The sequence below is a fragment of the Manis javanica genome, chromosome 12 (assembly GCF_040802235.1).
Source record: "Manis javanica isolate MJ-LG chromosome 12, MJ_LKY, whole genome shotgun sequence".
NCBI lineage: Eukaryota > Metazoa > Chordata > Mammalia > Pholidota > Manidae > Manis > Manis javanica.
In genome coordinates this window covers 57,683,322-57,689,825 of record NC_133167.1, presented here as the reverse complement: position 1 = coordinate 57,689,825, position 6,504 = coordinate 57,683,322, and the positions used below count along the sequence as shown (strand labels likewise).

The 6,504-nt window shown below is 46.0% G+C and overlaps 1 long non-coding RNA gene across 1 annotated transcript; it reads left to right on the top strand.

The window, feature by feature from the left end:
- The first annotated feature begins 702 nt into the window (after positions 1-702).
- LOC140844762 (uncharacterized) lies at positions 703-5,419 on the top strand. The gene is made up of 3 exons (XR_012123252.1): positions 703-1,098; positions 2,075-2,137; positions 4,175-5,419. It is a non-coding gene; the product is annotated as an uncharacterized lncRNA (long non-coding RNA).
- Positions 5,420-6,504: the final 1,085 nt, after the last annotated feature.

The following is a 6,504-nucleotide window of genomic DNA, read 5'->3' as shown; positions in this document are numbered from 1 at the left end:
GGCTGGGGCTGCCCAGGCATTTTGTCTTCTCCTTGTCTTTCCCCGCGGTGGGGTCTGTTCACATGAAAGCTACATTCCCCAGGAGGGGCATCCTGCCCCAAGGAGAAAAATAGCATCCCCGGCCAACTTTGACTCTTTCACACACTTTCCCAGAATTCTTTTCTGAGAGGCTAAGATAACTTTTTTTGAAAGTCAGAATTTGAAGACAATCTATAGGAGCACTACAATTTCCAGCTATCTACAGGAGCACTTCTTGAGATTTAAGGTTGTGATTACATGTGAAAAAGTCTGACCATACTCTGAATTATTAATTAATGTTGATATCCCATCAGTCATAGCAGTGCATTTATATTTAGATAGAAGTTAGAGAAGGTCAGGCATCCTAACTGGCACTCTGGAGGGAAGGATGCTCAGACAATCCTAGCAGAAGCCCTTTCACCGTGAGGTATGTGGAATATATTCACCCACCAGACAGTATTAGTTCTGCTGAAGCTCTAGACATCTTGTTGTCCCAGGGCCAGTTTTCAGGAACTGCAGAGGAGGCCTAGCTAGCTATTGTGTCACTAACCGCCCTGACACATAGCAGTGTCAAAAGACAACCACTGACTGGCTCTTGATTTTGTAATTTGCTCTGGGCTCAGCAGGCTGGTTCCTCTGCTTGCCTTACCTGGAGTTGCCTATGTGGCTACAATGGGTAGGAGGGTTGGCTGCAGGATGGCTGATTGGGGCATGTTCTCTTTCATCTGCGAGTGAACTGCTGGAATGGCTCGATGTTTGGGCCTCTTTCTCCAGTTTGTCGCTCATCCTCAGGGAGGCTGACCTGGGCTCTCTTCTGTTTGTCCAGGAGGGTGAAACTGGAAGTGGCAAGAGCTTTCGAAGCCAGACCTTGCAAGTCTCACTGTGTCTCTTCTGCCACATTCTATCTGTCAGTGTGAATCACAAGGCCAGCCCTGATTCAAGGGTTGGGAAAGGACTTTACCTCTTAATGGGAAGAGATGCAAATAACTCATTGTCCTGTTTAACCTGCCACAGAAAGGAGGGGTCAGGGTTGGAGCGATGGCCTCTGACCAACTTGGACTGTCAGGACTTCTGCTTAAGGTAAAGTCAGTGCTCACTTTTGGGGAGGATTTGTAGGCTTAGCCTACATGATGGTCTTTCTATCATCAGATGAACCCTTGACAATAAGTCTACACTCCTGCCAGAGTGATTTTTCTAAGATTCAAATCTGATTGTATCTCAAACTTATGCCTTAGTGGTTTCCTTCTGCTTGGAGGATAACATACTCATTCTTTAGCCTGGCCTGTAGGACTCTGCTCAGTCTGGCCTCTGCTCACCTTTCTAGAGTCATCTCTCATGGTTTGTCCGTGAATGAGCTTCATGGCTGCCAGTTTCCAACCAGTGCGCTTTCATGGTGAGGTCAGCTCCTGATGCCTGTGGCCACTCCTCCCTTCCCTAATCTAGGCCTGCTGGGTTTGTTAAGGGTCGAATGCCTTGCAAAGCTTCCTCTTTGGACAGCCCCAGCTAAGTTAGGTGCCCCTCTCCGTGCTCCCTCTGGTACCCATAGCACCCTTGGTATGCCTGTTACTACACCCTTCACCCTGTGGAAGACTGGTCTCCTTGACTTTCCCACCAGATCACAAGTTCCTGGAGGGTAAGAACTGCGCCTGTTCCTCCCGTAGCTCCCAGCCCAGGGCTGAGCACATAATGGGGGTGCAAATAAATAAATAAATAAGTGTGAATGAACAAATACATTGTATGATGAGAGCTCTTTGGGACTTATTTCTTATTATTTTTGATAAAAGTTCCCCAACTGTCCTTTGGGGGCCTCTGGGATGTACAAATATAGGGACACATATCACAAAGCAGGGTCTCCAGGCTTGTGTGTGGGACTTGAGGGGATTCTGGTGTTTTTCACAATTTCTAAGTCCCACCAGCACTGGGGGCTCTTGTAGTTCTTATTCTTCATGTATCTTGGAATTCTATGATCTTCATCAGTGACAAGTCCTGTTTGGGTGTGGAGGAAATAGTCAAACAATGGTAAAGACAATAGCAATGTTAAAATCTCCTCCTAAAGGTCGTCTGTGAGTCCGTGGAAACTGCAGGAACACCTGGTGTCAGTGCTGCTGTTCCCGGCATGGTAGGTGATCCCTGGAAAAATGCTTCCCTAGGCTAGTGCTGAGTCATCAGTCATGGTTCATATAACCGTCTAAAATACAACCTCTAGGACTGAATATTGTTTTTCTTTCCTCAGCAAAGACAACCATTCAACAAAGATGCCTATGGTCCTGACACCTTGATGGCAGCTTGAGGGAAATCACTTTCCTCCAGCTCAGGCCTCGATCCCCCCTGGTCACTTACTGAGGCCACCCCATCCCATTGTCCCCGCTGGGCTGCTAAGGCAGCTCATGGTGCTCTCTCCCCATTCCCGCTCCTCTGGGAAGGCGTGGTGAGGCGGGCAGGCCAGGAGGGTTGGGGACGAGACGAGCAGTGGTGAGAGGGTGAGCTGAGGAGGAGGAACGGGGGTGGAGAAGTTCTGCTCCCCCCACGGCCCTGAACACGGCCCAGTCGAGTCTGCCTCTGATTTCTTTATCCTTCTTTGCCCTCTGTCAAGGGCGGAGTTCCCAGCTTTCTCTTGCACAAAGTATTGGCTGCAGAGGAGGAGTATTGAACTTGAAGCGCTGTAGACCTTGCCAAACTTCAGTCCATAACTGATTTTCTAATAGTGCTCTTAGTCTTTTTTCCTTTCAAAACTCTCAATCAATACTGACCACCAAATGCTTCTGTATCTCTCCAAAAAGACTTGAACTTGCTCCTTCATTGGCTTTATTTGAGGGACTGAGTACATGTTTGACCTTACATGATACTATAGACTAATCAAATCTTTAAAGAAAACTGAGTCTAAAGGAAACTGAAAAGAAGAATCCCCACCTAGTATCCTGTGCCAGGCACTGTGCTAGTTTTTACATGCATTATTTTATTTATCTTGACCTCAACTCCATAACGTAGACTCGGGTATTATCCCTAGACAGGGAAACTGAGTGTAGTGTGTTTAAGTCTGTCGAGTAAAGCCACCACAGACAGTGATTGAAAGAGCAGGCAATATCCCAGTTCCGTTTGACCCCGCACTGTCAAGTACTTTACTAAATGAATACAGAGGGTCACTGTATGTACACACATTTACCCTCCTCTCCACTCCCAACTTTTATCAGGCATTGACTATGAGCCAGGGATAGGACTGGATGCCTCGTTTAATTAAAAGAGCCATTTACTAACTGAGCTTGTGTACAACTAAGGACTCTTCCTAATTAAGAGATAACGATGTGGTAGTTAAGTATTTGGACTTTGGCACCAGACCACTTAGGTTCAAAACTTGACTGGGTGACTTGCCAGTTCTGTGTATTCTAGCAAGTTATTAATTTCTCAGTGTCTCAGTTTACCCCTCTGTAATAGTATATGTATCTTCTGAGGCTTAAATGACATAAAGTTTCTGGAGTGAAATGGCTTTAAAATGTGGCTGAGAAGAAAGCCAGTGTGAATAGTGAAACCTTGCTAGACAATAACTCCACCAAGAAAATCTTTAAAGAAAAATGAAAAAACACTTATCAAAGTGCAAAATCCATAACCAGTTTAAAAATGAGAATATTGTCCAAATGTGTCTACAGAGCTGTGAAGTATGTGTGTAATGAATTAATTGCCTATTTTTATTCCAAGGACAAAAAAAAATAGGTGATTTAAAATGTTTAAATAGTAAAGGCCAGCAATCCTGAAGCCTAATTTTAGGAGAACACTGACATCTTCTTCTGAATTATTTGCTTCCAATGCATTTTAGGATTGGATACAACAGGACTGGTCATTTTGGCTAATGAGTGGATTATTTACTGTAATTATTTATGCACTACCAGGAGACTATGGGGGGTGCTTTCCATGTAGTCACAGGCTGTCAACTAACACAACTGACCTTGGGAAATGAAATACCAGGAGGTAAGTTTTATACTAATGCCCATGTGCACTATTGACTCAGACTTTCACGAGACAGATCCAGTGCTCTTTGGGTCAGTCATGAAAAATCAGGCAAGACCATTTTAAACTTTTATGAGTATGTATTCAACGTTCTTCATAATCTACTTTATTTCCTCTACTGTCTTCCTTCTACAAATTTGTCTTTTAATCCTAGCCACAAGAGCCACCTCCCATCAAAATGCCCATTTTCATAAGAGGTGGGAAGAAAGCTTCCTAGAGGACGCTTGGAAGGAGGAAGCACAGAGTTAAGAGAAATCGAAATGCCAATTGTCTGTAAGGTCTGCTGCCTGGGAGCAAAGCTATGAAAAAAGAGTTTACTGCAAAAGATTTCCCCCTGCTGGGAACTCCCGGAATTGCGCTCTGAACCCTTAGCTCAGCTCAGCCCTGTAACCTAACGCAGCTGCTGGAGAGGGGCCTACTTCCCGAAGCCAGCATTCCTAGTCCCAGACTCGCTGCAGATGTTTCTTTATGACCCGTCAAAATGTTTGCTAAGTATCATCTGTTAATTTCCCAAACATCCTGGCTCTAGTTCTTTTATGTGAAACCCGACTCAAGATGTTAAAAATAGACGATAGCAAAATAAAATGCAAAATAAAGTACAAACCATAAAGGTGCATTTGTTCTGCAACATCAACAAATTATGCTGTTTCGTAGGCTTTCAGTCGCAAACGGTATTTCTTCATTTCTCTGTAGCTCCACGGTGGGCAGACTGGTAAGGTGTTTGGTGACTATCCCTCCTCCTCACCTTTTTGATCATGAGATTTGGAAAACATGGCCAAGTGTAGGGAGGGCTACTGGTCCCAACCTCTGCTGTGGCCACAGTCACGACCCTCCCCACCCTCAGCAAGTCCCTCGCAGCAGGGCTGTGGTACAACGCCATGGGAGGCCACGTCGCAGCTGTCAGCAGCCCTTCGTGGATGAGGTCTGACGATCTTTCCTCAGGTTCATTTGATAAAGGAATTCACACTTCCTGGGGACTGTTTGCATTGTGCAATAGGATTCCCGCGTGGAAAAGTGCTTAATCCAAAAGGAGTTTCTAGTGGTGAAATAGTGGACATTTAGGGGAAATGGAAGTGCTGTAGCCCAGCCGTCAAATGACACCTCGGGGTTCCTCGACCCCTCTGTGGACAGTCAGTTGCTATGACAACTAAACCTCCAGCCGTTGCCCGCAAGGCAGTGCAGACTGGTTCGCGGCGGGAGGGGGCGGGGAGCCGGCACCGGGAGGAGGGAGAAAGCGGGGAGGAAGTCCACCCGCTGGGAGGTCGGGCTCACGGCCTCACCACACCCTCGGGTGTCCCGCGCGGAGGGAAGTGGGGCCCGCGGCGGTGCTGCTCCAGGAAGCCGGGAGCAGGCAGCTGGGCTGGGAAGCCTTTGTGTTAAGGGAGGTCCGCAGAGACAAGCAGCCGCTGATTGTAGGGTTATTTCATGAGAGCAGCTGCAGCCCTTCCGCATGTGCCTCTCGGAAGGTCCGCCGTATGGAAACTTCCCAGGCTGTGTTCATTGAACTTTATCCTAAAGGTTCTAGTACTGTTAGAGTTCTTTTAAAGAGAAAGGCAGCCTTGAAAAAAAATTTTTTTTCCAAGCAGCTGTTTGTTAGGACAGGTAACTGGTTCTCTAAATGTGTTCCCCAGAAGGGCAGCATTGCTCCACCTGGAAACTGACGGAACTGTGAATGTCAGTACCCCCATGCCGGCCCTACTGAGTAAGACATTCTGGGGTGAAGCCCAGCGATCGGCAAGCTCTCTGGGTCATTCTGATGCACAGTGATGTTTGAGACCCTGGAAATAGGTGAAGAGTTTATAATGTTGCTAATAAGGGAATATATAATGGGAAAGGTGAGAAGTGGGGAAATGGTGACCCAAATTCTCCAACTAAAATGAGGCCAAAGGCAGGTTCTTGATGCATCAAGCCTGTTGGTTCCCTCGCCTTCTGGAACATGTCTTTAGTTTCCTGTTGAGAGCAGACATATAGGAATGATGTTCCCCATCTTTGACACAATTTGTTTAATGATGATCAACTTGATAGTGAATTTCTGATGGTCCCTTGCAGGGAAACACAGGGACTGCCAAATTGCTAAAGAGCTCTCTAACACTCTCTGTAAGGTATTTCAAGCCACCGAGAGAAGGGAAAAGTGTGGAGTGAGTAACTGTGACAGCTTTTAAAAGATAGTTATGGAATGCAACATAACAAACTATTACTTGAATGCTAATAAAATTTTCACAGGGCGTGGTGGCATGTACTTTTCTCTGGTTGGAAAACTGTTCTGCATCTTCTACCCATTTGGAAACGTGCTTGGCACAGCTCCCTCTCAAGGATCAGGATTGAGTAACAGTGGCTGCTGATGGGAGCTGAAACTTACAACCCACTGGTTTCTCATTGAATTCTGACCACAACTCCATAAAGTAGGTGCTTAATTTTCCCCATTTAACAGTAAAAAGAAGGTAAGTCTAATGAAAAGAAATTTGCCCAAATTCCTCCAGCTAG